The sequence below is a fragment of the Sesamum indicum genome, linkage group LG11 (genome assembly GCF_000512975.1).
Source record: "Sesamum indicum cultivar Zhongzhi No. 13 linkage group LG11, S_indicum_v1.0, whole genome shotgun sequence".
NCBI lineage: Eukaryota > Viridiplantae > Streptophyta > Magnoliopsida > Lamiales > Pedaliaceae > Sesamum > Sesamum indicum.
In genome coordinates this window covers 6,228,102-6,238,915 of record NC_026155.1, presented here as the reverse complement: position 1 = coordinate 6,238,915, position 10,814 = coordinate 6,228,102, and the positions used below count along the sequence as shown (strand labels likewise).

General features: G+C 36.5%; 1 pseudogene; it reads right to left on the bottom strand.

Moving 5' to 3' along the window:
- Positions 290 to 5,976, bottom strand: LOC105173795 (annotated as a pseudogene).

Genomic DNA, 10,814 nt, shown 5'->3' with positions numbered 1-10,814 from the left:
CATCTCTGTAATAGTTTGATAGGATTTAATTTGGGTTTACTACTAGTGATGAATGCCCAACAAGGTCCTTTTCTTGTGTTACGAAGATTTTTCATAGGATGTATGAAATATCCCAACATCATATGCGTTTGTAAAATCTAACTTATTAGAATTCTTTTACCAAAAAATCATTTATCACTAGTCGCCATATTCAATCATTATTTTCTTCAGATCATTAAAACAATATTGATACTACATATAACTCAATATTCAAATCATTTAATTTTTGGTAACCTAACAAGTCACATTACTATCGTTTCCTAGATAAGGAAATGAGTATAGTGTAATATGATGAATATTTCTATTTGGACAAATGCTCTCCCATTTTCTCCCAAAATGAGCAGCCATGGTTCCATGAAAGCTCTAACACAATTTGCCACCAATTTCCCACTCCGATGTTTATCAAACCCTATATTATTTTCATAGTTGAGTATGTTGTATTGGGCATCCCAACGGACAGGAAAAACATGCAGCTTGTCCAAATTGAAGGATCTTTCATTTTGTATCACTCTCTTCACTTGTTCTTCATAGGGCATGTAGATAGGCACATTGAATGAGTACAAATCGTCCATCTTCACAAGTTCTTGGAATAGAGAGTTAAGTTAACCAATATATCGAGTAAATTATATATATATATATATATGTACATACCTCAGCCACCATATCAATAAGTGTTTGTGAAAGCAAAGTGTAATCGGCGGAATGATGTTTGGAAGAGGGATCTTCAACACTTCTGCCGATAAATGTCAAAACCATACGTCCACTAGCTATCATTTCTTCACCTCTCAAGCTAAAAAACGTGGAGAAGTCTCTTTCGTATTGCTTCTCATAAGCTTCAAATACCTCCAGAAGACTTGTTCTTTCCATGTATATATTCTCTTTACTGTTACGCTCCAGTCCTTCAGGATTCTACAATTTTGAACCCATATCTGTTAATTTAGATATATGGTGCATGCTCGCTCGGGTGAAAGTATAATGTTGTTATAACGTCTTGCAATGATAGGAAAAATTGTAAATTTAATCTCATAATTATAATAGCAGATGATAATTTTAATCCTATTGAAATTTAATTTGACAATTAAGCCTGACAACTAGCAAGATCCTTAATGAAGATGCGTGCAAAATTAACAACTCCCAAAAAGCTCTGCAAATGCTTCTTGTCCTTGAGTATGTTTAGGAAATTGTGGATTTTTTCCATAATATGGTCCTGTAACTCAATTCCTGTTTCATCAATAAGAACTCCTAAAATTCAGTTTTATTGACATCACAGTAGTTTTCTTCTCAGAAAGCAATAAACCTTCTTTATGGCATGCATCAGAAAATATTTCAAAATGTTTAATATGATCTTTCATACTTTTAGATGCAATCAATATGTTGTGAATATAGACAAACATGAATTCAAAATAATCTTAAAAAAGATTATCCATTTTTCTTTAAAATATCTGAGATGTATTAGTTAAATCTATTGGAAGTACATTCCAGATATATTGTCCATGTGGTGTGGAGAATGCAGTAAATTTTTTCTATTCATTGTCCATTTTAATCTGATAAATTCAAATTTGCAGTCAAACTTAGAAAATATTTTTGTACCTTTAATGCAATCAATTAAGTGCTCTCTATTGGGAATGTAATATCGATTAAATTCTAATGTTTTATTAATACCTTGATAATTAATTACCAACCTAGGTTTACCTCTCTTTATCTCATCATGGTTTCTCACTAGAAATCCAGGGTTATTGTATGCAGAGACTCCAGGCTCGATGAGTCCAAGATTGATATGCTATTTGATAGTTGCCTGCATATCCTTCCTATCTCCCATTCTCATCTGGATAGGCTTGTACCGAATGTACTCATACTTGCATTTTTCTTTAACTCTCAGAGTAGCTTCGATCTTGTTCCTATTTCATCATGCCAGATGATTTTCACTGAAATTCCTCTGGATAAGTCTCTTGACGTTCTCGAGAGAGAGCTTACTTTCTTCGCTAAAATCTAATGACTTTATCTCATGCAATGCTTCCTTGAGGTTCCTAATCTCTTCTTCAGATTCCCATAGAAGCTATCGCTATCGATGAGTCCTTGTTGCTTGAAAGATAAAATAACTTTACCAAATTTCCTCTTATCCTATATTCTTCGGATTAGTTAATTTGGCATCGAATTCACCACGCTTGCTGCGAAAATTTATAGGTATTATCCTGTTAAAGGCATTTTCTCTTCACAAAACTTGTATCTCACTACCCCAATTAGAAGTAAAGATTAACAGATTTCTTTGATTATCTTCATATATCTTGCAAATATTTGAATGAAATTATAACCAAACAAAATATCAGCACCTGTATCATGAAGTAAATTGGAGGTGTTTTTACCCTAAACCAACGTGACCCAAATGCTCCTCTGATCATGATCTTGGCTTCTCATATTTTTTTATTGAGTATTAGGAACTTTTGTGAAAAATCCCTCCTGCAATAACGGGTAAGGTTTTCTCTGCTTCTTTAGGGAAAACTCCAGGTTTTGACATGCAAATCCCTGATCTTGAATCAATATAAACTGCAAAATACTCTGTCTTATATTGATCATACAACATACCAACATATATGTATATAGAGAAGGGACTCATCATTCAATCCTTATGGTAACACCATCAAGACTGAATTCCATTTCATTACTTTTTCTCCCCCATGATTTATGATTTTTGAGGAAACTTAACCCTAAAGTTATACTCCCATTTTCTCTTCTTGTAACACCTGCAAACATGCCTTCATCACAAAGGGAAAAGATTTCTTTTTCAGTGATGTCAAAATTTCATGGCATCTAAGTTTCATGTTATCCACCCTAATCTCTTGAGGAGTCAAAGCTTTTAATAACTCTTTCCTTTCTCCTTCCCTCTGTAGCCTATGATCCTATCTTTCGAAAAGGACATTCTGCTATCAAACTCAGTTCTAGAGCTAAGTGTTCGATCTAAAATTGGGTGACCTTTTATAACAATATAGACACCATCTATTCAAGGTATCCTAATTGGATCTGGTGCCATAACCTAAGCAAATTCCTTGAAAATTCTAGGAATCTCAATGTACTCTTTCCTATGAAATAAATCAGAATGATGTATATTGGAAAGGGCACAAGCTATTCTATAAGTTATAGAATATGATCTATTACTTTTTTTCATTAGATCTTTCCTTTTTTAAAATTCTGATGAAGGGTTAAGACTCTGCTGAAATCATAGTCTGTTAGGTTGTATGTGATCCTGGGATGAGTATCAAATATCAATTTTTCCACATATAGATTACCCATCATTGTCCTAAGACAACCATCTCTTAGGTTATTAATTCTTCTATCCATTATAGATAAATGTATTTTTGAATCAATTCCTTCCTTAAAAGTTGCTTTCATTACTACTTCAATAGTTCCTATATGGATCCATTTCATAGTAACAACTATTTCTTCTCTAAACTTACTCAATTCTTCAATATTTCTTCTTTAGGATTAAGTTTCATTTCCATCACATTACCAGTAAATTCCATAAGTATAGCAAACTCACCTGAACTTACTTGTAGATTATGTTATGCTTTCTTTGGTACAGTTCTATTTGGTTAAGGACTCTTCGAATTCCTCCAATTCTAAATCCATCGTATAGGCTAAGGTTGGAGTCTTTTCGTATGATTCTTTTCATAGTTTTGTTTGACACTGTCATTCTAAAAAAGAACCCTGACAAGCTTTCAGAGGTTTGAAGCCTATCTCTCTCGTTATTATTATTCGAACACGATTGAAGATCCATCTGAATCGGTCTCATTTTCCTCCTCATAGACGCTTTCGCCTGACGGAAGGTCTTCGAATTGGTAAATGGGTACCAAATCGCCATAGTAAACTGTATCTAGAATGTCATCCGTAGCTTCCAATTTTATCAATTCACCATGTTTCTGCAGGCAGTCGGGAGAGATATGTCCTCTTACTCCATAGGTCCAGCAATTGCAGTCTTTCAAACTTTAATTGGCTCGGGTATGGGTCCGTCAAAAAGTTCTCCTTATAAGGGTTCTTTCTATGGATCTTGCATCTGTTCGTCTAGATCCTTAGGATAACGTCCTTGTTGGTCCTATTTTCTTTTCAAATTCGTATGATTTGACTTTTGACTTGGACCACCAGAATCTATGTCGGCAAAAAGGTTCTTCTGGAACTCCTAGGGTAGGAGGCACTATTTTGTTTCCTCCTCTTCATTAGCTCGCTCGATTCTCCTATAATAGTTGAAAAATTAGTGTTATCACAACATAGAGGAGTTCGTTTGAGATTACCTCTCAGTCTTTTCATATTTTTCTAGATAAAAGCTTGATAACACCAATCCTTGAGTTTATCTTTAAGGAAAGGCATCTTCCTTGCAATTGAATCTAGCTATCTTTCAGGTACTTTGTATGACTAGATCAGTATTTCCCTCTATGGACTGCATATCTTTGCAAAGAACATTGGGACTGCTACTATTGTTGCTACTGCACTCTGGAAGAAATACTTGCGAAACTAATAGATATATTCATCTGTCGTGCAAATACTCATTAGTTCAAGGTTAAAGAGAGTTTGTGCATATTCTTTAGCCTTTTTTACTCTACTTCCTTCGAAGTAACCATCTCCGATGAGTGTATCTTGATGAGTCTTCCTAGCTGATCTGCTATCGCTCCTTTTGAATCTCCGGCAAGGATACTGGCTTTGGTATCGTTTGGGGTATTATCTCATCTGATCTTCACAAATCCCTCCAAACTTACCTTCACAAGTTTTATGAAGTTTTCCTTATCGAGTTCTAAGGTAGTTACTGCTATTTTGATGACTTCAACCCACTCATCTATCAATTTCTCGGTATTATGAAAATGGATGGTATCCAGGTTAAGTATAGCGCCGTATGGATGCAAGGGCTGGAGCATGGTTCTTGCCTAAGGTGTATTTTCAGACACTCTTCTTGAATTTCTTCCTGGATTTTCTTTTAGCCTAATCCCAACGAACGTTGGAGTGGCGATGGTGTGGAAATCTACACTTGTTCTCATTCGATGATCCAGTGGAGAATCATTGGAACATGTACTTCCCTACGGTGGTGGTAGTGCTGGAGTTATCTCATTGGTTTGGATATTATCCACAATCCCGAATTGGGAAATGAATTTCACCAATTCTTATAAATCTGATAGATCTACTCTTGTTACCTCCATTACTTTATAATCTTATGGATGAGATGATGAAATCTTCTATGATCTTGGGCTTTGGAATCTCATTTGCCTTCCCTTTCTGATGTAGAAGAGGTACTATTCCAAGGGCGTCCCTGATTCACTCTTGTCATGACTTAGATGTCTCAAGGCTTCTCTTTGATTTCTCCTTAGATCTACAATTTCTAACTTCAGATCTATAAGGTTCTTGTGTAGATCGGGGAGGATCTTAAGGATCTCGTCCACTTTCTGGCTCAAGGTTGACATTTTCAATTTTTTGCAGACTTTGTTCTTAATTTGTCAACTCTTTTTAAATATTATGGAGCTTAATTGACAAATAAAGTTCCAAGAAGATTAAAATTTTCACCGTCGTATAGTTACGGGTTGAAATTGCAGTTTTTCCTATAATAAAATAATTAAGTTCTTAATACCTGAGAAAGCCACTGAAGGCTGTTGCTAGGAAACAATCTATCGTAGAAAGACCCAGGCAAGCCATACAAAAAACACCATCTCTTCTTATTCTTACCAATCGCCTGACGACGAATCAACTTGAAGAGGTTGTTGAAGTCATTGTCTGGAAGATCATTCAGAAACACCTCATATACAGGTGAGTTATCTGATCCAATAAACTTTTTCTTACTGCACAACTGTTCAACTGTATCCAGGATGTGGAGATGACAAAAAGAGAGTTGGGCCCTGATGAACAGCCCAAATCTACCATCTTCCCGCATTTCGGGAAGCAGCTTTCAGCAGCAGCAAACATGTCTCTTGGGATTCAGCTAAAACAGGCAATGCTCTTAATATCACACCTTTCTGCAATAAGACAGCAAATCAGTTGAAATGCAGAATATATATATATAGGCAATATTGCTTTTTCATCCTGTATGTATAGGGGTATGGAAAATTTGGTCCTCTAATTTTCGCGGTGGCAATTTTGGTCCTGTATCTTTCGAATTTTTGTAATTTTGGTCCTTGAGCCCATTGTAGGACCATTTTGCCCTTCTAGCGAAAAATTATCTTTAGCCCCTAACATGCTCCAAGTTTGGCCCAACATGCTTCCGAAATAAACTAAGCCCTCATAAATTCATACCTTTTTCTCGACCGCCTTGTTCCCAGGTATTCCAAGTCCTCGGTTTTATGGACTTCTTCCAACCAGACTACCACATCAGATGGTTCGCAAATACTTGGCTCCTTCAGCAACAATTAGTACAGTCCTATTTCATTTCCTACCTTAGGGCGTGAAAGGGACTCCAGTATGGGGACTTCAATAAAATTTTGGATACACAAGTTGAATAGAAGCCTAACTTTTTATTGAAGAAATATAAGAAATATTACATAGATATTATTCGTCCATTGGAGGAGACAACTCTTTTAGCCTCTCATGGTGTAGAGGACTTGACCTGTTCGGAAACCCCCATAAACTGAAAAATCAAAATATTACAGGAGATTAAAATGACTCAGAATTTTAATGCTTTGAAGAGTAGGAGAAGTTTTCTAATGATCCCCTTCTGCTTCCTTGCATCTTTATTTATAGGCGCCCGTGGAAATTCGGACCCCAACTTGATTTTTTGATGATGTCATTGCTTCCGTCATCATTTTGTCCTTTCCGAATGACGTCACTGCGCTCGTCATTGTTCTTGCTTTTCCAGCTGTTTGTCATTATGATTTGTCGGCCATGTGACTTCCAGCTGTCTTCTAGACTGTTGGCTTTTGTCATCTTCTACCGACAACCTTATTTCCTCAATTTTTTACATTTTTTTAATTTTTACTTCTTTTGGTAAAAAATTTTCTCTTTTCCTTGTCCTGATCTGGTTCGGGTTTATTTTATGTGACCCGGATTTTTGTCCCGAACAGGGGCTTCTCTTGTTTCTCACAGCAAGGGCACAAATGATTATGCCATTGCCCAACATGCAACATGTTGCACGTCTTCATCCTCGTTGCTTCAGTCACCGGCAGCTTATTTTTCCAGATTAACATCCTTTTCTTTTCAAATAAGCTTTCTGCGAAGTCAGTACTTTTTCCTATCATAGAGTTTAACAGGAATGATCCATTCACTTTATTCGAGAAAATCTTGAATGGATATTTGACTTTGTCCATTTATGTGAGACAGACCCATAATCCCCAAGCTCTCCTGGTAGAGATACTATCTTCACTAATGGCTAATACCAGGGAGCTTCTTCTGAGGCAGCTTTGATTTTATTAAACGCCACCATGTCTGGCCTCTGCAACTTCATGAAATGAAATGCTGGATGAGACCATTTTCCTGCTGTTTCTGGAGCAACTGAAATGAATTTTATCTCCAGAATGTCGCCTCTCTTTAAGTGGGGGTTGTTTTTTGCCATGAATCAAAGACCGCCCTACTAATCAACTCCGGAAGCTTTGATATTTCTGGAAAACTTGGTGACATAGTATGAACTGAAGCAAGAGCTCCAAAATCATACCATTCTCGAACATCTTCGGGTTTAGACCCTTTTAACATCCGGACTCTGTTGTATTTTTCGGATGTTTCTATAATGGTCTTACTTGGATTAACTCCTTTGCGAGAAAGTAATTTTCCCCACATACGCTGATAATCCTGCCAAGCAGAAGAAGGTATTGACTCATTAATATTAACCTTAGAGGTGCCTGTCATTGGCCTAAGGCTAAAATCTCCCTCTTTAACCCCTGAGGTCTGGGTTGGCTTGAATCAAGAGGAGTTTGTACTTCCTTTGACTCAATTGTTGCCGTTTCACCACAGTCTGGTGATGGCCTTGTGCAATCGGTACTTAAATCCGACGCTACAAGTCTAGAGCCCTGTATTCTAAATACATGTTCTGGGTCATGCTCCCTCAACTCGTGAGTCATCCCCGAAGGTGACGCCTTCCGAATTGGTTCTTTTATGTCGTTCCATAGCAAGGTGGATGCTAATAAGGAACTCCTTATTACGACCTAGACAGTGTCTAGATTAGCTCATTGAATTTGTCCGGCAACTTGGGCGTTAACCGCTAGCTGTCCGAACTTTCTGTCAAGCTCCTCGAGGTTTTCCCTAAGGTGCCTGAGTCTCAACATGATGGAGTTTGCTTCAGATGCCTCCATCTCTCGTCAAGAAATCTGCAAGAACATTCTCATGAGATTTTATAAAGACAATATTATAACAATAATATTGGCATTCTGCTTGCCATCCGATAATACGTGCTTTCTCTATTTTTTATTCTAATTTATTCTTTAAGAAAGCCTTAACATTAGTATTATCAACTTTTAAAGTATATTCTTTAGCAAGTAAGAATAAAGGCCATATTTTGAAAGCCTTCCAAACCACAAAGAATTATTTCTCATTTATGTACCAAAGAGAACAACCCTCCAGTATATCTACAGGGTTCTTCCCCTGTAGTTGTCTTCTTCATGAGCACCGCACGTCTGTGTAGACTATCAATTCATCCCTGTCTTGTGGTCTAGCAAGCTTTGGAAGGTTGTTGCAAACTTGTTTAAGCTCACGAACCCTTTTGGTGTGGATTTCTTCCCATTTCCACTTTAAACTCTCCGTTTCTTTCAGAAGTGGTCTGGAATCCTTTCTGTATCTTGCAAGATCCTTAATGAAGATTCCTGCAAAATTAACAACTCCCAAGAAGCTTTGTAGCTTCTTGTCTTTGAGTACATCTGGAAAATTGAGGATTTTCTCCACAATATGGTCCTGCAACTCAATTCCTGTTTCATCAATAAGAATTCCTAAAAATTCAATCTTATTGACTGCAATAGTAGCTTTCTTTTCAGAAAGTACTAAACCTTCCCTATAGCATGCATCAGAAAATATTTCAAGATGTTTAATATGTTCCTTCATATTTTTTGATGCAATCAGTATGTCGTCAATATAGACAAACATAAATTCGAAGTAATCTTTAAAAAGATTATCCATTTTTCTTTGGAAAATTTGGGGTGCGTTAGCTAAACCCATTGGAAGCACATTCCAGATATATTGTCCCTGTGGTTTGGAGAATGCAGTAAATTTCTTTGATTTATTCTCCATTTTAATCTGATAGAAACTAGATTTGCAATCGAATTTAGAAAATACTTTTGCTCCTTTAATGCAATCAATTAAGTGTGCTCTACTAGGAATGTAATAACCATCAAATTCTAATATCTTATTAATACCTTGATAGTTAAATACTAATCTGGGTTTACCTCTCTTAATCTCACCATGGTTTCTTACCAGAAATCCAGGGCTACTGTAGGTAGAGACTCCAGGTTCAATGAGTCAAAGACTGATATGCTCTTTGATTATCATTTGCATATCCTTCTTATCCTCCATGTTATCTGGATAGGTTTGTATCGAACATACTCGTATTTGCATTCATCTTTGACCTTTAGAGTAGCTTCGATCTTATTTCTATCCCACCAGGCTAGAGGATTTTCATTAAAGTTCCTCTGGATGAGCCTCTTGACATTCTCAAGAGAAAACCTGCTCTCTTCGTCAATATCTAGCGATTTTATTTCCAGTAGTGCTTCTTTAAGGTTCAGAATTTCCTCCTCGGATTCCTTATAGAAATTATCGTTGTCTATGAGTCCCTGTTGCCTGAAAGACAAAAGAACCTTATCAAATTTTCTGTTATCCTGCATTTTTGAATGAGTTAATTTGGCATCAAGATCACTACGTTTGCTGCGAAAATATATTGGCATTATCCTATTAAATGCCTTTTCTCGTCACAACACTTGTATCTCACTACCACAGTTAGTAGTAAAGATTAACAGATTGCTTTAATTATCTTGCATATATCTTGCAAATGTTTGAATAAAATTGTTACCTAGCAAGATATCGGCACCTGTATCATGAAAGTATATAGGAGGTGTTTTTATCCTAAACCAGGGTGATCCAAATGCTCCTCCAATCATGATTTTGGCTTTTCGTATTCCCTTATTGAGTATCAGGATTTTTTGCGAAAAATCCCTTCCTGCAATAACAGGTAAGGCTTCCCTTGCTTCCTCAAGAAAAACTCCAGGTTTTGCCGTGCAAATTCCTGATCCTGAATCAATATAAGCTGCAAAATATTCTATCTTATATTGATCATATAACATACAAACAGATATGTATATAGAAAAGGAACTCGTCATTCAATCCTTATGGTAACACCATCAAGACTGAATTCTATTCCGTTACCTTTTCTTCCCCATGGTTTATGATATTCGAGGAAACTTATCCCCAAAGTCATACTTCCATTTTCTCGTCCTACCACACCTGCAACTAAAATTTCATGGCCTGCTATTTCTAGCATGCCCTCATATTTTCCAACAACAGGTTGCTGCAAATTATAGAAGTCATCACAAGGGAAATAATTATCTTTTTTAGTGATGTCAAATATAACTTGTATTTCTTTTCATCCTTCAGGGCATCTAAGTTGTACGTTATCTACCCTAATCTCTTGAGGAGTTAAAGCTTTTAGTAACTCTTTCTCCTTTCCTTTGTAGCCTATAATCCTATCTTCTGAAAAAGACATCCGACTACTAAACTCAGTCCTAGAGCTAAGTGTCCGATCTAAGACTGGGTGATCTTTTATAATAATATCAACACCGCCTATTCTAGATATCCTAACAGGGTATGGTGTCATTACCTTGGTGAACTCCTTGAAA